This window comes from Schistocerca serialis, chromosome 1 (assembly GCF_023864345.2).
Source record: "Schistocerca serialis cubense isolate TAMUIC-IGC-003099 chromosome 1, iqSchSeri2.2, whole genome shotgun sequence".
Classification (NCBI taxonomy): domain Eukaryota; kingdom Metazoa; phylum Arthropoda; class Insecta; order Orthoptera; family Acrididae; genus Schistocerca; species Schistocerca serialis.
In genome coordinates this window covers 308,936,042-308,956,745 of record NC_064638.1, presented here as the reverse complement: position 1 = coordinate 308,956,745, position 20,704 = coordinate 308,936,042, and the positions used below count along the sequence as shown (strand labels likewise).

The following is a 20,704-nucleotide window of genomic DNA, read 5'->3' as shown; positions in this document are numbered from 1 at the left end:
TCAATAGCACCACATTTGAAAACTCCTATTCTCTTCTTGTTTGAACTGTTTATCCTCCACATTTCATTTTCATACAAGGCTACACTTCATTCATATTACCTTCAGAAAATACTTCATAACACCAAAAATTGTATTCAATATTTACAAATTTCCCTTTTTCAGATATGATTTTCTTGTCATAGGAACTGCATTTTACATCCTCTCTACTTCGGCCATCATGTTATTTTGCTGCTCAAACAGCAATACTCATCTACTACATTTAGTGTCTCATTGCAACTCAAATTCCCTCAACATATATTTAATTCAGCTACATTCCATTACCCTTGTTTTACTTTTATCAATGTTCACATTATAATCTCTTTCAAGAAACTATCCATTCTATTCAACTGTTCTTCCAAGACCTTTGATGTCTCTGACAGAATAACAACATCAGCTGCAAACCTTAATCTTTCCAATCCACTGTTGGGATTTTCCACTATAGCTCCAATGTCTAACACATTTCCATTACGGTGCTTTCTGTCTAGACACAACGCTCGAATTTTGCTAGGTGCTTGGCAGCACTTAGTAGGAAGATCTGGTGACTCAAATCGTGTTACATTTTCACATCTCTAGTAGGATAATCTCCGGTAGAAAATATGACAGTGGTGATGATATTGCCAGGTGGCTTTCTGAAGATGCTAAAGACAAAGGATTTAGTACTGAAAGTGACTGGGAAGAAACATCCAATGTGTGCAGTGTTCTGTGGGATAGTGAATCAAAATCTACTGGTGCAGTGGAAAGTGATGAAAAGAAACAATCTGTAGCACATACCTGGAAAGTATACTTGGATGCTGATGGTGATTGCATGATGTTTTCTTTTTCTGTCATACAAACAGGTTTCACCATTACTCATGGTGTTTGACCAAAATCCAATATTTCCAACTCTTATTCACTGAGAATTTTATTAGAGACTTTGTGAATGCTAAAAATATGTATGGTGAAGAAAAGATACAGAAAGTCACTCAATTTACAAAATGGTCTATGTGGCACTCATTGAGGGATGTTTCATTAGAAGAATGGAAGGTTTTTCTGGGTATAATATTGAACATGGACTTGAATTTGAGAGCAGAATTAGTTGATTATTTTACAGAAGACTGGCAAGAACAAATTCCATTTTTCAAGGATGTTTTTACTCATCTCCACATTTTTCAGATATTTTGGATGCTGCATTTAGTTCCACCTGTTACAGCTCAGTGTGCCAATACACATGAGGGAGCAAGGTGAAGTACATTAGTGAGTATATCCACAGCAAATGCAAAGAACTTCATGAAAGGTACCAAAAAGAAATGGGCTATGGACAAGAGCATTACAGGATTTAAAGAAATCCTATGAAGTAGGGTTTACAACTTTTCTATCTGCATGATTCAGAAAATGGTCATGTTTTTTCTCACATTCGATATTATGGGAAGACAAACACAGGAGGACTAGTCAGCTAGGCATGAAATTCAAATTCAAAGAAGAGAGCAAGACCATCGTTGTCTGACACCAAGGGAAACTAAATGAGAAGGTGCACTTTATAATGCAAAATAAAAAAGAAAATCAAGCAAGGATAGCATGGTTTGCAGCACACGCAAGGCAAAAGAAGGAAGCAGAGAAACAATCTTCTGTTGTGAAACATGCAATAGGAAGCCTGGTCTCCACTCTGAAGAATGTTTTAAGAAGTAAAATACAGAAAAAATTATAAACAACCACAAACAAAAATATCATATGTAGTTTTAAAAACCAGTGTAAAGGAAAATAAAGATGTTCCCCTGACCTCAAACTGGATTAATGTTTTCTAGACAGAAGCATAATAACCTGTAATCCATCACATCCTTATCCGCGTAAAATAAGTAAGAGTTAGGGAGAATGCACCGAGTAGAAAAATTGGGTTGGAAAGGGTTTATATTTTTATTTCTCCTACCTTAACTTTAATTAACTCTCCGAATTTTTCCTTGGTTTCATTTACTGTTTGCTCAAAGTACAGACTGAATAACACTGGGGACAGACTACAACCATGTCTCACTCCCTTCTCAAATATTGCCATGATTTCATGTTTTTTTGACAAATATAACAACAGTCTGGTTTCAGAACAAGTTGTAAATAATTTTCTGCTCCTTGTATTCGAACATTATGAATTACAGAACATTATGAATTACATCGAAGAAAACAATCTATTGACACACAATCAGCAAGGAACTGGAAAACATCATTCTTGTGAAATACAGCTATCTCTTCATTTACATAAAGTAATGAGTGTTATCGACAAGAGATCTTCAAGTGATTTCATTTTTCTAGATTTCCTTAAGTTGTTAGACACCATTTCTCACCAGCAGCTTTTAATCAAACTCGTGCCTATGATTGATATAGCTGTGCAACTAGATTTGTGATTTCCTATCAGAAATGTCACAATTTGCAATAGGATGGTTCCTTTCAAAGGGCACAGCCAATTTCCTTCCACATCCTTAACAAATAATCTGGGCTTGTGCTTTATCTCTAATGGATTCATTATCAACAAGACATTAATCCTAATCTTTCTTTCTTCTAGTTGACAGTAATTAACAGAAAGTCATCGCATCGAATAAAACTGAAGTGTTACCCAAGAAGGAGTTATAGACACTCTGCTGTATAGACCCTAACCTATACAATTAATTTTGGAAACAATCTGAGCAGCTCTCTTAGATTGTTTACAGATGATGTTTACCATGAGTAAAATCATCAGAAGATCAAAACTAACTGCAAAATAATTTACACAAGATACCTGTAGGGTGTGGGAAGTAGAAATTGACTCCAAATAATGAAAAGTGTGAGGTCATCCAGGTGAGTAATAAACGGAATCTGTTAAACTAGAGTTACACGATAAATCACATAAATGAACAAGTGAAACTGGAATGATCACAATGAAATGTTGTGGGGAAGGCAAACCAAAGCTTGCATTTTATTGGTAGAACACTTAAAAGATGCAACAGATCTTCTAAAGAGACTGCCTTCACTATGCTTGTATGTCCTCTTCTGCAGCACTCTGTGTGGTATGGGATCCTTACCAGACAGAAAACTGACAGAGGACATTAAAAAGTTCAGAGAATGGCAGCCCATTTTGTATTATTGCAAAGTAGAGAAGAGAGTATCTTAAATATGATATGCAAATTGCAGTTGCAATCATTAAAACCAAGGCATCTTCCATTGCAGTGAGAACTCTTCATGGAATTTCAATCATAAACTTTCTCCTCTGAATGTAAAAATATTTTGTTGATGTCAGCTTACATAAAGAATAATTATCACTGTAATAAAATATTAGAAATCAGAACTTGCAATGAAAGATTTAAGTATTCCCTTTTCGTATGCACTGTTCAGGGTGGAACTGCAGAGAAATGATCTGAAGGTGATTCAGTAAATGTCCTGCTAAGCACTTGAATGTGAGTTGCAACACAGTCATGTAGGTAAAGATATAAATGTACTTTACCCTACTACCTGCAAAATTTCACAGTATGTAGTCCAGTGAGCACTGTCAAAAGCTTTCGCTAAATCAAAAGATATTATAAATGCGGATTTGCCTCTCTTCAACCTGCCTTCTAGGATAGGTCATAGGGTCAAGTACTGCCTTGCATTTTCCTGCAACTTTCTGAGACCCAAACTGACCTTCCTCAAGCAACCATGACTTATTAAAGTGATGGTTCAGAAGTATTCGCACTTGTCAGCACTGCTTTCTTGCCAGTCTTATATATGTTGTACAGCTAGTGGAATAATTTTGTCATGGTTGGCTCTCCCAAAGATCTCAGTAATTCTGAGGGTATGTTATCTATTCCTGGGGCTCATTTCCACTTAGGTCTCTCAGTGTATGCAAATTCTTCTCGCAGTTTCATATCTACCATCTAATCTACAGCTACTACCTCTCCAATTTTTATAACATATTGCTGAAGCTTGTTTCCCTTATACAGACTCCATATATATATATTTCTTCCCCCTTCGAACTTACCCTTTCTTGAGTGGTCCTGCCTTCCTATCTGAGCTCCTGATATCCATACAGCTGCTTCTCTTTTCTCCAAAGATTTCTTTAATTTTTTGTATATGTGGAACCTATCTTTTGCCTCATGATACAGGCTCCTACAGTTTTGTATTTGTCTTCTAGCTTTTCTTGCTTTGCCATTTTGCATTTTCTGTCTCATTTTTTAAAGTTTGTGTTCTATTTAGCCTGCTACATGCAGCATTTTTTATTTTCTCCTATCTTCAATGAAATTCAGTACCTTTTGTGCTTTCCAGAGTTTTCTAGAAGGCCTTGTGTTTCTACCTATGTGATCCACTGCTACCTTCCCTATTTCATCTCTCAAAGCTAACCATTTACCTTCTATTGTTTTCCTTTCCTCTGTTCACTCCAACATTGCCTAATACTACTTCTGAAACTCTCAACAATCTCTGGTTCCTTCAATTTATCCAGGTCCCACCTCTCTAATTTCCTAACAATTTCAATCTGCAGTTGATAACCAATAAATTATGCATGAAGTCCACATTTTTCCCTGAAAATATTTTACAGTGCAAAAAGGGGTTTCAAAACTCGTGTCGTATCATTATATAGTCAATCTTAAACCTTACAGTGACCCTAAGTATTTTCCACATATACAACATTCTTTTACAATTATTACAATGATGATTAAATTATGCTCCTTGTAAAATTTACCTGGTGGTTTGTTATCCCCCGTCCCTATTCTTAAGTGTGTTGTAAAAATTGTGTTTAAGTGCCTAATGTTGCCATTGCGGTGAATAGGAGAATTACTTCTATGTCTGAAAGATCTTGTTATGGTTAAGTTTCACAGAAATATTTGCTGGTGCAGCTACGATCAAGCCAAGTGCACCACAGTGTCAAGTTGGGCGATTTTGTGGTGATGTGTGAGATTATTTTGGCAGTGTGACTGCAGGTTCGTCACTGCCAGCGTCCACCTCACACCAATACAATGCAGGGTATCTCTGAAAGCTTAGTGTACTTTTAATAATAATAAGTACTCATCAATATGATCAAAGTCTTCATCATTACAGTTGGTGGTGGATGTTTATTGTAATTTAATGATTCAATTATAGGACATTAACAATACATCTGTGATACCAATACAGATTGTTTCTCATAGACAATAAATCAGAATCTCTCCACCTTAAACAACAACAACCGAATTTAGCATAGCATAATAGATTTCAAAGTGCATAAAATGTCACTGTATGTAAATATTATCTCTGGTTAATAGGTATTCACTTCATCAATGTATAAGTATAATCAAATAACTGTTCATTCACTTGTGATAAAGGTGATAAAAAATATTATATAATTGTGATATTCCAGCAATTTCCTCTTTCATTCCTTTCTTCCAGTCCATGTTCTTCTACAATTTTCCTCTTTTCCTTTTCTTACTAATGAATTCTAGTCACTCATCACAATCAAATTTTTATCTCCCTTAGCTATCCAATAATTTTGTTTATCTCATCATCACACATTCTTTCAATCTCTTCATCATCTGTGGAGCCAGTTGGCATATAAATCTGTACTTTGGTGGTCTTTGCTTCATATATCTTGGCCATGGTAACACAATGACTATGTTGTTCATAGTAGTTTACTCACACTCATATTTTCTTTTTCATTATGAGGCCTACTCTTGCATTACCCATATCTGATTTTGTGGTGATAAACCTGTGCTGGTCTGGCCAGAAGTCTTATCCCTTCTGCCACTTCACTTCAGTAATGAGTTAATAAAGCCAATGCAACATTTAATAAACAGCTCTTTCAGACAGGGGTCATTTCTTGACTTGTTAAAAGTCACTGAAATAAGACCAGTGCATAAAAAGGGAAAAACTACTGATGTACAAAATTATAGGCCTATTTAATTGACATCAGAACTTAGTAAGTTGTTGGAAAGGCTATTTCTTGATCAAATGGAATCATTTTTCTCTAAGTACAATATATTAAAAAGTTCTCAACACAGTTTCAGGAAGGGCAAGTCTACAATAAAAGCCATAGCCACATTTATTCAAGCAGTATTGAATAAACTTGATGATGGAAACAAAGTTATTGGCACCTTTCTAGACCTATCTAAGGCTTTTGATACTGTAAATCACTCCATTCTTCTACATAAGTTAGAAACTTATGGGGTCAGACGAGTGGCATTAGATTTGTTAAGATTGTACCTTGCTGACAGGAGACAATGTGTTAAGTTGTATCATACAACCGGGGGACTTATACAAACAGTAAAATCATCTTATAAAATTCTTAACTGTGGAGTCCCTCAGGGAAGTATTATTGGGCCTTTTCTGTTCATTGTGTACATCAATGATATAATAATTCCAAAAAATGCAGACCTTGTGAATTATGCTGACGACACCTCGTTAATAATCTGGGGCCCTACAAAACAGCTAGCAGTGCAAAATAATATGAAGAACACTAGCCTCATCACAGAATATATGACTAAAAATAAATTGGCATTAAATGAGGAAAAGACAATTCTAATGGAGTTTATGCTAAATTACAAATCAAGACAAGTGGATACTGAGCCAGAGTTATCAATTGAAACAATTGATAAACATAAATTCCTGGGTATTATAGTTGATGAACATCTTACATGGAAGGAGCACATCAGCTACATGTGTAAAAAAATCTCGTGTAATACCTACCTACTAAAACACCTTTCTAGCATAATAGCGTCACCAGTCTTAAGACAAATATATTTTGGTATTATACACTCCCACCTACAATACGGTATTGAGACTTGGGGCGGGGCACCAACGGTATACATGGATAGGGCTTTTAAGCCCAGAATAGAGCAATTAGGATAACAGCGAATATTAGTAAACATCAATCCTGTAGAGAAACTTAGTTAAGCATAATATACTAACAGTGTATTCATTATATGTTCTAAGGACTATGCTGTTTGTAAAAGAAAATATGGAGCACAGTATAATAAATAGTGATATGCATAGTTATAATACAAGGAAGAAAGAGGATTACCACATAAAATTCAGAAATAAAAAAGCAACTGCTCATAATCCATTTTCTGCTGGAAGATTTTTTTACAACAGACTGCCAAATACCATAAAAATGTTAAAAGGAACATATTTAAAATAAAATTAAAGCAGCTGTTAATTGCTAAATGTTTTTACTCCATCAAGGATTTTTAATGTTGTATGTACTTTATTTCTACTACTAAACTATTATTATTGTTCATGTATGTACTGACTGACTATGTCTACGACTGTAAACGTTATTATGGACAAATAAACCATTATTATTATTATTTCTATCTTTTCTCAGACGTTATGTCTGGTCAAAAATGGAAAGTGACATGGACCTTGATCAAGCGTGACTTCCTTTTAACTGTACGGTATATGTTATATTGCATTTAGGAACTTTCAGGTAATTGAACATGTATCAATAATTACAGATTTCTGTAGTTGTATATATAAGTTTGGATGTAGCTGTATTGCATTGATGTACTGGTGGATATTGTGTGGTATGACTCCTGTAGTTGATAGTATAATTGGTATAATGTCAACTTTATCCTGATGCCACATGTCCTTGACTTCCTCAGCCAGTTGGATGTATTTTTCAATTTTTTCTCCTGTTTTCTTTTGTATATTTGTTGTATTGGGTATGGATATTTCGATTAGTTGTGTTAATTTCTTCTTTTTATTGGTGGGTATGATGTCAGGTTTGTTATGTGGTGTTGTTTTATCTGTTATAATGGTTCTGTTCCAGTATAATTTGTATTCATCATTCTCCAGTACATTTTGTGGTGCATACTTGTATGTGGGAACGTCTTGTTTTATAAGTTTATGTTGTAAGGCAAGCTGTTGATGTATTATTTTTGCTACATTGTCATGTCTTCTGGGGTATTCTGTATTTGCTAGTGTTGTACACCCGCTTGTGGTGTGATCTAATGTTTCTATTTGTTGTTTGCGAAGTCTGCATTTATCTGTTTTGGTATTGGGATCTTTAATAATATGCTTGCTGTAATATCTGGTGTTTATTGTTTGATCCTGTATTGCAATCATGAATCCTTCTGTTTCACTGTATATATTGCCTTTTCTTAGCCATCTGTTGGATGCGTCTTGATCGATGTGTGGCTGTGTTAGATGATATGGGAGCTTGCCATGTAGTGTTTTCTTTTTCCAGTTTACTTTCTTCGTATCTGTTGATGTTATGTGATCTAAAGGGTTGTAGAAGTGGTTATGAAATTGCAGTGGTGTAGCCGATGTATTTATATGAGTGATTGCCTTGTGTATTTTGATAGTTTCTGCTCGTTCTAGAAAGAATTTTCTTAAATTGTCTACCTGTCCATAATGTAGATATAAAAACAAAGATGAGGTGACTTACCGAACAAAAGCGCTGGCAGGTCGATAGACACACAAACAAACACAAACATACACACAAAATTCAAGCTTTCGCAACAAACTGTTGCCTCATCAGGAAAGAGGGAAGGAGAGGGGAAGACGAAAGGAAGTGGGTTTTAAGGGAGAGGGTAAGGAGTCATTCCAATTCCGGGAGCGGAAAGACTTACCTTAGGGGGAAAAAAGGACAGGTATACACTCGTACACACGCACATATCCATCCACACATACAGACACAAGCAGACATTGATGTCTGCTTGTGTCTGTATGTGTGGATGGATATGTGCGTGTGTACTAGTGTATACCTGTCCTTTTTTCCCCCTAAGGTAAGTCTTTCCGCTCCCGGGATTGGAATGACTCCTTACCCTCTCCCTTAAAACCCACTTCCTTTCGTCTTCCCCTCTCCTTCCCTCTTTCCTGATGAGGCAACAGTTTGTTGCGAAAGCTTGAATTTTGTGTGTATGTTTGTGTTTGTTTGTGTGTCTATCGACCTGCCAGCGCTTTTGTTCGGTAAGTCACCTCATCTTTGTTTTTATATATAAATTTTTCCCACGTGGAATGTTTCCTTCCATTATATTGTCCATAATGTAGGTTTTTTATGTCGATAAATCCCCTTCCTCCTTCCTTTCTGCTTAATGTGAATCTTTCAGTTGCTGAATGTATGTGATGTATTCTATATTTGTGGCATTGTGATCGTGTAAGTGTATTGAGTGCTTCTACGTCTGTGTTACTCCATTTCACTACTCCAAATGAGTAGGTCAATATTGTTATAGCATAAGTATTTATAGCTTTTGTCTTGTTTCTTGCTGTCAATTCTGTTTTCAGTATTTTTGTTAGTCTTTGTCTATATTTTTCTTTTAGTTCTTCTTTAATATTTGTATTATCTATTCCTATTTTTTGTCTGTATCCTAGATATTTATAGGCATCTGTTTTTTCCATCGTTTCTATGCAGTCGCTGTGGTTATCCAATATGTAATCTTCCTGTTTAGTGTGTTTTCCCTTGACTATGCTATTTTTCTTACATTTGTCTGTTCCAAAAGCCATATTTATATCATTGCTGAATACTTCTGTTATATTTAGTAATTGGTTGAGTTGTTGATTTGTTGCTGCCAGTAGTTTTAGATCATCCATGTATAGCAAATGTGTGATTTTGTGTGGGTATGTTCCAGTAATATTGTATCCATAATTTGTACTATTTAGCATGTTGGATAGTGGGTTCAGAGCAAGGCAGAACCAGAAAGGACTTAATGAGTCTCCTTCGTATATTCCACGCTTAATCTGTATTGGCTGTGATGTGATATTATTTGAATTTGTTTGGATATTAAGTGTGGTTTTCCAATTTTTCATTACTATGTTTAGGAACTGTATCAATTTAGGATCTACTTTGTATATTTCCAATATTTGTAGTAACCATGAGTGGGGTACACTGTCAAAAGCTTTTTGGTAATCAATGTATGCATAGTGTAGCGACCTTTGTTTAGTTTTAGCTTGATATGTCACTTCTGCATCTATTATCAGTTGCTCTTTACATCCTTGTGCTCCTTTGCAACAGCCTTTTTGTTCTTCATTTATAATTTTGTTCTGTGTTGTATGTGTCATTAATTTCTGTGTAATGACTGAAGTTAATATTTTGTATATTGTTGGTAGGCATGTTATGGGGCGATATTTAGCTGGGTTTGCTGTGTCTGCTTGATCTTTAGGTTTCAGATAAGTTATTCCATGTGTAAGTGTATCAGGGAATGTGTATGGGTCTGCAATGTAACTGTTAAATAATTTATATATAAAAACAAAGATGAGGTGACTTACCGAACGGAAGCGCTGGCAGGTCGATAGACACACAAACAAACACAAACATACACACAAAATTCAAGCTTTCGCAACAAACTGTTTCCTCATCAGGAAAGAGGGAAGGAGAGGGGAAGATGAAAGGAAGTGGGTTTTAAGGGAGAGGGTAAGGAGTCATTCCAATCCTGGGAGCGGAAAGACTTACCTTAGGGGGAAAAAAGGACAGGTATACACTCGCACACACGCACATATCCATCCACACATACAGACACAAGCAAACATATTTAAAGACAAAGAGTTTGGGCAGAGATGTCAGTCGAGGCAGAAGTGTAGAGGCAAAGAAGTTGTTGAAAGACAGGTGAGGTATGAGTGGCGGCAACTTGAAATTAGCGGAGATTGAGGCCTGGTGGATGACGAGAAGAGAGGATATACTGAAGGGCAAGTTCCCATCTCCGGAGTTCGGATAGTTTGGTGTTGGTGGGAAGTATCCAGATAACCCGGATGGTGTAACACTGTGCCAAGATGTGCTGGCTGTGCACCAAGGCATGTTTAGCCACAGGGTGATCCTCATTACCAACAAACACTGTCTGCCTGTGTCCATTCATGCGAATGGACAGTTTGTCGCTGGTCATTCCCACATAGAATGCATCACAGTGTAGGCAGGTCAGTTGGTAAATCACGTGGGTGCTTTCACACGTGGCTCTGCCTTTGATCGTGTACACCTTCCGGGTTACAGGACTGGAGTAGGTGGTGGTGGGAGGGTGCATGGGACAGGTTTTGCATCGGGGGCGATTACAAGGATAGGAGCCAGAGGGTAGGGAAGGTGGTTTGGGGATTTCATAGGGATGAACTAACAGGTTACGAAGGTTAGGTGGACGGCGGAAAGACACTCTTGGCAGAGTGGGGAGGATTTAATGAAGGATGGATCTCATTTCAGGGCAGGATTTGAGGAAGTCGTATCCCTGCTGGAGGGCCACATTCAGAGTCTGGTCCAGTCCCGGAAAGTATCCTGTCACAAGTGGGGCACTTTTGTGGTTCTTCTGTGGGGGATTCTGGGTTTGAGGGGACGAGGAAGTGGCTCTGGTTATTTGCTTCTGTACCAGGTCGGGAGGGTAGTTGCAGGATGCGAAAGCTGTTTTCAGGTTGTTGGTGTAATGATTCAGGGATTCCGGACTGGAGCAGATTCGTTTGCCACGAAGACCTAGGCTGTAGGGAAGGGACCATTTGATGTGGAATGGGTGGCAGCTGTCATAATGGAGGTACTGTTGCTTGTTGGTGGGTTTGATGTGGACGGACGTGTGAAGTTGGCCATTGGACAGGTGGAGGTCAACGTCAAGGAAAGTGGCATGGGATTTGGAGTAGGACCAGGTGAATCTGATGGAACCAAAGGAGTTGAGGTTGGAGAGGAAATTCTGGAGTTCTTCTTCACTGTGAGTCCAGATCATGAAGATGTCATCAATAAATCTGTACCAAACTTTGGGTTGGCAGACTTGGGTAACCAAGAAGGCTTCCTCTAAGCGACTCATGAATAGGTTAGCGTACGAGGGGGCCATCCTGGTACCCATGGCTGTTCCCTTTAATTGTTGGTATGTCTGGCCTTCAAAAGTGAAGAAGTTGTGGGTCAGGATGAAGCTGGCTAAGGTAATGAGGAAAGAGGTTTTAGGTAGGGTGGCAGGTGATCGGCGTGAAAGGAAATGCTCCATCGCAGCGAGGCCCTGGACGTGCGGAATATTTGTGTATAAGGACATGGCATCAATGGTTACAAGGATGGTTTCCGGGGGTAACAGATTGGGTAAGGATTCCAGGCGTTCAAGGAAGTGGTTGGTGTCTTTGATGAAGGATGGGAGACTGCATGTAATGGGTTGAAGGTGTTGATCTACGTAGGCAGAGATACGTTCTGTGGGGGCTTGGTAACCAGCTACAATGGGGCGGCCGGGATGATTGGGCTTGTGGATTTTAGGAAGAAGGTAGAAGGTAGGGGTGCGGGGTGTCGGTGGGGTCAGGAGGTTGATGGAGTCAGGTGAAAGGTTTTGCAAGGGGCCTAAGGTTCTGAGGATTCCTTGAAGCTCCGCCTGGACATCGGGAATGGGGTTACCTTGGCAAACTTTGTATGTGGTGTTGTCTGAAAGCTGACGCAGTCCCTCAGCCACATACTCCCGACGATCAAGTACCACGGTCGTGGAACCCTTGAAGAAGAACTCCAGAATTTCCTCTCCAACCTCAACCCCTTTGGTTCCATCAGATTCACCTGGTCCTACTCCAAATCCCATGCCACTTTCCTTGACGTTGACCTCCACCTGTCCAATGGCCAACTTCACACGTCCGTCCACATCAAACCCACCAACAAGCAACAGTACCTCCATTATGACAGCTGCCACCCATTCCACATCAAACGGTCCCTTCCCTACAGCCTAGGTCTTCGTGGCAAACGAATCTGCTCCAGTCCGGAATCCCTGAATCATTACACCAACAACCTGAAAACAGCTTTCGCATCCCGCAACTACCCTCCCGACCTGGTACAGAAGCAAATAACCAGAGCCACTTCCTCGTCCCCTCAAACCCAGAATCCCCCACAGAAGAACCACAAAAGTGCCCCACTTGTGACAGGATACTTTCCGGGACTGGACCAGACTCTGAATGTGGCCCTCCAACAGGGATACGACTTCCTCAAATCCTGCCCTGAAATGAGATCCATCCTCCATTAAATCCTCCCCACTCCGCCAAGAGTGTTTTTCCGCCGTCCACCTAACCTTCGTAACCTGTTAGTTCATCCCTATGAAATCCCCAAACCACCTTCCCTACCCTCTGGCTCCTATCCTTGTAATCGCCCCCGATGCAAAACCTGTCCCATGCACCCTCCCACCACCACCTACTCCAGTCCTGTAACCCGGAAGGTGTACACGATCAAAGGCAGAGCCACGTGTGAAAGCATCCACGTGATTTACCAACTGACCTGCCTACACTGTGATGCATTCTATGTGGGAATGACCAGCGACAAACTGTCCATTCGCATGAATGGACACAGGCAGACAGTGTTTGTTGGTAATGAGGATCACCCTGTGGCTAAACATGCCTTGGTGCACAGCCAGCACATCTTGGCACAGTGTTACACCGTCCGGGTTATCTGGATACTTCCCACCAACACCAAACTATCCGAACTCCGGAGATGGGAACTTGCCCTTCAGTATATCCTCTCTTCTCGTCATCCACCAGGCCTCAATCTCCGCTAATTTCAAGTTGCCGCCACTCATACCTCACCTGTCTTTCAACAACTTCTTTGCCTCTACACTTCTGCCTCGACTGACATCTCTGCCCAAACTCTTTGTCTTTAAATATGTCTGCTTGTGTCTGTATGTGTGGATGGATATGTGCGTGTGTGCGAGTGTATACCTGTGCTTTTTTCCACCTAAGGTAAGTCTTTCCGCTCCCGGGATTGGAATGACTCCTTACCCTCTCCCTTAAAACCCACTTCCTTTCGTCTTCCCCTCTCCTTCCCTCTTTCCTGATGAGGCAACAGTTTGTTGCGAAAGCTTGAATTTTGTGTGTATGTTTGTGTTTGTTTGTGTGTCTATCGACCTGCCAGCGCTTCCGTTCGGTAAGTCACCTCATCTTTGTTTTTATACATAATTTTTCCCACGTGGAATGTTTCCTTCTATTATATTGTTAAATAATTTAGTTAGATGTGAATGTGTTGAGGTGAACTTCTTTAGCCAGAAATTTGCTATTTTATCTTTTCCAGGGGCTTTCCAATTGTGAGTAGAATTAATTGCTTTGGTGACTTCATGTTGCAAAATTATCACTTCAGGCATTTGTGGTATCATCTTGTATGTGTCTGTTTCTGCTTGTATCCACCATGCATGCCTGTTACGTTGTACCGGGTTTGACCATATGTTGCTCCAGAAGTGTTCCATGTCTGTTATGTTTGGTGGACTGTCTATTTTAACGTGTGTGTTATCTATTGTCTGGTAAAATTTCTTTTGGTTTGTGTTGAATGTTTGGTTTTGTTTCCTTCTATTTTCACTTTTTTTGCATCTTCTAAGTCGTTTGGCCAATGCTTGTAATTTCTGCTCCTTTTCATCTAATTGCTCTATCGCTTCTTGTTGTGAGATTTTACCTAACCTTTTTCGTTTTTTTCCTGACATTTCATTTCTTATAAATTGTGTTCGTTGTCCGATGTCTTTTCTCAGTTTTTCTATTCTGATCTGTAGCCTGTGTTGCAATGCTGGTTTTGTGGGTTTCTTCTGTGAGTTGGTTGGTTCTGATCTCTGCCTAGTGTGTATATTTAGTGTAGTGAGTGCTCCTATATAAACCAGTAGTGGTAACTCTTCCATAGTTGTGTTTTCATTTATTTTGCTGTGTATGATTGTGTTGATAGTTTTTATTGTTGTTTTGACTTGTGGGTTATTTGGCAGTCTATGCAAGAATGGTCTAATGTCTGTATTTGTGTCTTTGTATTCTATATATGTCAGCTGAAATTTTTCTTCTATATCTAGCATGTATGTTAGTTCGAGTTCTATTTGTGCTTGTTCTGGTGGCTGTCTTAAGATTTCGTTTTCCTCTGATTGTTTAATTGATGCGTGTTGTTCTTTGTTTGTTTGCTCTGGGATGTTTGAGTCCATTACTGTATTTTCTTCTTCTTCTGATTGCACATTATTTTGTTCCAGTATTTGTTGTACTTGTTGTTTGATGTTTTCTAATTCTGACTGGGGTATCCTGTTATTTTTTATTATTACACAGATCTGATCAGCTAGTCGTTGTTCTGTTAAAAATTTTAATTCTGGGTATCTGATAATAAATGTTGTGTATACTTGTGATCTGTATCCAGTTGTGTTGGTTCCTAGGTTTGTTGCTTGGTAATAACAGAACATGAGGTGTCAATTAACTTCATCTGACCATCTCATCCTCTGTCTTTGTTTTCCTTCTAGGGTGGTTGCAGGAAGCATATCTTGCAAAACACCTCTATTTGGATTTAAATCATTTTCCAGTTGGCTAGCAGTGTTGTTACCATTGTGGGCGGGCATAGGGTTCAAACATCGTCCCCGACCATGACGGCTTATTATTATTATTATTATTATTATTATTATTATCATCATTATTATATAACTTTAACACATCCATTTCTCTTTTTAAATTTTCTAGCCTACCTATCTGATTAACATTCCATGCTCCAATCTGTAGAACACATTTTGTCTTTCCTGACAAAGACATCCTCCTGAGTAGTGCATACTCAAAGATGTGAATGATGAACCATTTTATCTTCAGATTATTTTAACATACAGAATTTCATCATCCTAAAACCACATAGCAGAGCTGCAGTTTCCCCTCGCTTCCAGCCATCTGCAGTACCAGTGCAGCATGGGCACAATGACTAATGTTACAAGACCAGACCTGTCAATCACCCAGACTGTTGTCCCTGCAACTACTGCAAACATGGCTGCCCCTCTTCAGGAACCATGGATTAGTCCTGCATCTCCACAGATACTCCTCTGATGTGGTTGAATCTATGGCACAGCTAGCTGTATTGTTAGCCACAAGCCATCCCACCTTAGTAAGATCCATCGTTCATGGAGGGATTTTACCAATATTTGTGTGAATAAAGAGAATCACATGGAGAACTGATTTCCCTGACAAAATCACTATTTGTAATTACTAACACCACTCAAAAACATTACTGTGTCTGCACCATCCGTTCATACACTGCAGACAGCTTGAGGCATATATTTTGTATCAGCAGATACAGCCATAAGTGAATCCAAAACAGCTCCCTGTGTAATATCACCTCCGGATATTTAAAATTCACATTCCACATTGTCAAGTGCATGATAATCTTTTACTGAATTTACTAAAACTTCAAGAAAAGATCAACATTGTCCAAGAATACGAGAAAAATGAAAAGTAAATATAAAATAACAACTCATATAAAAAGGCTTCTGACGTGATATTTAGTGAAAAGACAGTACTGAGATGTAGCCATAAATACACTGAATACAATTTCATACAAAAACAAGCAATTGTTCAGGAAATGTATATACAGTCTTTCCCACAGGAAACGTGACTGACTTTTATAGTTGGGTAATTAATGCCATCTGTGAATGGATGAATGAATTGACTAACACAGTATTTTAAGTACCTTCCATTTTAAATTTAACAGTGCTGGCATCACAGACTGCTCAAAATAACAGTAAGTTTTTACTTTGGTTGTGAAAGGAGCGAAGGAGCAATATATGAATATCAAGTTTTGTTTTCAGTTGGGTAAAAGTGGCACAGACACCTTTGAAACAATACAGACTGTTTATGGTAGTGAAGCAATGAGTTGTAAAAATGTTTTTAAGTAGTTTTCACAATTTTGTGATAGAGAAAGCAGTGAAAATGATCCATGTCCAGTAGCATCATCGACAATATGAGTCAACTACTCAAGAAGTGGTTGAAACGCTTTGAGGTGATTATTGTGTACCTACAAGGTTAACTGATGAGCTCACTAGAATTCCTAAAACAACAATTCATAACACTCTAACTGAGAAATTCATCACTTTGGGCCCCTCTCACTCAATGATGAACAAACAGATTGCAGAGTTGAACACTGCAGAGACATGAAAAGATCAACTGCTAGGGACCCAGACTTCATGTCTTGCATTGCAACATACAGTGAAACATATCAACAAAAATAATTAATTTTTGAAAATGTAATGTAGCTGGATAGATAAAAAATATATACTGATCAAGCAGTGGCAGGAGAACACACATTCAAAGGTATTTAAATTTGCAACCTTTCAGAACCTGTGGCTCCTTCTCCTGGCAGAAGGGATGAAGGGGAAGGAAAAGGTCAAGGAAATGTGGACAGTTCAGAGAAGTCACGCAGAACACCATGTCAGGAGAGACTCACTGAATGGGATGAGAAGGAAAGACTGATTGCTGGGGACTGCTCCAAATAAGATTTGGAAAACAGAAAGCTTATTAAAGTTGGAAGACAAATATGCAAGATAGATATTACTGCAAAACATAATCCACAAGTTAACAAGAGTGAAGAGCTAAGTGCATAGTATGTCATAAAGATGGAGGGGGGAGAGGGTAATAGACAGGTCAGAAAATGAAAGAAAACCAAAAGAGAGTGAAGAATGGAATAGTTACTGTGAAGACTGAGACTGAACAAATTAACATAAATTAAGGCCATGTGGGCAGTGACAACTAAGGACATGTAACACCTGTGGAGTTCCAAGAAACTAGTGTCTGGGGGAAGGTGGCATGTGTGATGAAACAGGCATCAAGGTCATGACTGTCATTTTGTAAAGCAAGCTCTGCACAGGATATTGTGTGTTGCCAATATACACCTGCTGCCTATGTCCATTCATCCTAACTGATAACTTGGTAGCAGTGATGCTGATGTAAAAGGGTGAACAGTATTTACATAACAGCTGGAATATGACGTGTCATTCATAGGTGGCTCTGCCTGTTGACAACATATGTTATGCCAATTACAGGGCTGGTGTTGTGGGTGGTAGGAGTGTGCACAGGGCAAGTTTTATAGTGGGGACAGTCACAGGAGTAGGAGCCACATGTAAGAAAATGAGTGCAGAAGGAAAACAGGGTCTAACAAGGATATTGCAGAAATTGGGAGAGCGATGAATATCAGACAGAATGGACCTCATTTCAGTGGTATTGGCCACTATCTGGTCAGCCACACTTTCAAATACGTGCACTGCCAGTTATGCCACCGCATTTCCTACAGCCACCACCACAGCATGAGGATGCTGCCATGAACGATTATCCTGCTACCAATGAGATGCAAGTATCCCTTCTGGAGCTCCAGCAGCAGGTGTACTTAAGTGTGAACATTCATGCACAGAGCCCATTTTGTGTGTTTACCAGTTGAATAACATTCACAGACTTTCGTACGGGCCAGAGCTCTACATCTTCTGAATAGACACTGTACTGAAGAGTGACAGATTTATAAATCTTTCATATCTGTTCATATTTCTATATTCAAATCTACTGTTGGCAACTGATGCAGCAGCAACGGCAACAAAGTTATGTTTTATTTTTACTAGTTGATATCAGATGTAGAATAAACTAATACATGAATTGTCTGTTTATGAACAACATCTGTTCCTCACTCCTGTATCCACTAAAGAACCACACAGTGTGCAAAGAAGACATAACAGACTGGCAATGAGTAAAAGGAAATTGGAACAAGAGCTTTGCACCCTGGAGCACGACAATCTTTCCTTTATATTGAATTCTTTTTATTGTGAGTGTGCATATATTAAGCTAAAATATTTAAGTTGAGATGTTTAATGAATCATGTCAAGGCAGGGAGAGAAACATCTAAATGCTGAGCAGCATCTAAAATCTCTTGTGCAGTTTCAGAGTAAAGAAATAACAGAACTGCTGTCAGCAGTTTCTTTTCTTGTACAAGCCCAAGCAGCCCAGCAGCATAAGGCACTAGAAGCTAAGGAAGAAATTCAGCTACTGCCTCCACCATTTCAACAGTTCGGCGATGCGAAGGAAATATAGAAAGAATACATAACACAACTGCATCAACATCTTAACACCTACAAAATCACAGGTGAATCACAACGTGCATTTTTCTTTTCATTTGTAGGAGTGTACACCTACCACCTCCTAGTGAAATTATTTCCTCACAGCGAGCCCCAAGCTTGCCGCTAGAAGGTCATAAATGCAACATTAGATGAATTTTTTTAAGGTCAAATACACATTGCTACTGTGTAGTATACATTTTTCTGCACACAATGTCAGTTCTACAAAGAATGAATAGTGGAACTGCAGGGCATGACTACAGACTGTAAATTCAATTGTGTCTATGGAGTAAATTATCAGGATGAAATGCTTTGTGATGCTATTATTCATTGTCTATCAGATCAGAAATTGAGAGTCGAAATTCTAAAGCATCGTAACCCTAGCCTCAGTGAAGTGCTTAAAGTTACTGACCCATGAGAAGTTCAAGATTTAGCCAAGCAATATTTCTGTCTCTCCATTGTCACTTCACGTGAGACAAACAACCCATGCTCCAGCCATAGCCCCTATTTCAGCAACTCAGTGGTCATCACCGTTAGTCATAATTCACGAGCCAAATGGGAAGTTTTGTCTTTGTGCGGATTTCAAATACACAGTAAATTCACAGACAGCCACTGGTTCCCACCTGCTCCCATGTATAGAGTAAATTTTGAATTGCCTAGCGAGCAGACAGTTCTTCTGAAAAATTGAACTTGCCGAACCCTATCTTCAATTACCATTGGAGAAAGAGACAAAGAAAATTTTTTGTTGCGAATACTTACATCAGCTTGTTTGAATATCAACTCCTTCATTTCAGAAGAGCTTCTGCGCCTGCATTGTTTCAAAACTTTCTCGAACAAGTAACATCCAAGGTGCCTTCTTGCTTTAATTATCTTGATGACATGATCATATCCGAACAAACACTGGAACAACTTAAAAATTTGGACTGTATTTTCAAGTTTTAACTGAGGCTCACTTCAAATATAATTAGCAAGAATGTCCTGTTTTTTCAACATGACAACTGAATGCTCAGGACATACCACTGATGCCAACAGCACTCATCCTCCATCAAAACATTTGCAAGCAATTTAGAAACTGCCGTCTCCTAAGAAATTACATGAACTGCAGGCTGTTCTCTGAAAATTGGCTCACACCATAAAGTTCATTCCTAATGCATGGAAATTGCCAGACCTCTGAACTGCCTCAGATGTAAAACTGTTCTGTTCCATTAGACAAAAGACTGTGACTAAGCTTTTCACAGACTGAAAAAATGCATTGGTTTGTCAACCTTGCCTTATGCACTACAATCAAACCACTTGTGCCTGTAGTTGATGCCTCTTTCCTTGTCTTTGGGACAGTTTTATCCCACAAAACTAGCAAAACAGAATGCCTCATCAAATTTTCTTACAAAAATTTGAACATCAATCGGGTTAATTATAATCAGCTGGAGAAGGAAGGAACAGTGTCACTAAATTTCATGATTACCAGTATGGCAGAAATTTTTCCTGGTCACAGAATATAAGCCTTTGACAGCAATGTTTCATCTGTTGAAACAAGTTCCAGATTGCACAGCACTAAAGCTTCTACAATGCTCTCTATTATTGTCAAATTACCAGTATGAAATTCTGTATCGCCTGACAGCACAACATGCAAAGATATTGTCTCGTTTAGCTGTGGGCACAGATGCAGCATTCAATGCATCGGAAGATTCTTGTTTACATATTGATTCTTCTGATTTGCAAGCACTGTATTCTTTTCCTATTGATTCACAGCAGATCTCACAAGGCACGGAGCCTGACCAATCACTATGCTTGCAAAAAGTTACATTCCCAAAGGTTGGCCACACTCTCAGAAACGAATTCCCAGTCCCTTAGTGCAAACACACTTCTTGCGCCCCAACATCTTCTGAATGATGTGATACTGCTTCACACACCTAACAAACAGACAAGTGTATTAATCCCTATTTCATTGTAGCAGCAGGTCTTAAGTCTTCTACACAGAGGTGATTGGAGAATAGTTTGCACTA

General features: G+C 38.9%; 1 protein-coding gene across 3 annotated transcripts in view; it reads right to left on the bottom strand.

Annotated features, from left to right (window-relative positions):
- LOC126469313 (ankyrin repeat and SOCS box protein 3-like) overlaps positions 1 to 20,704 on the bottom strand; it is a 318,803-nt gene that overhangs the window by 83,474 nt on the left and 214,625 nt on the right. The window lies entirely within an intron of this gene.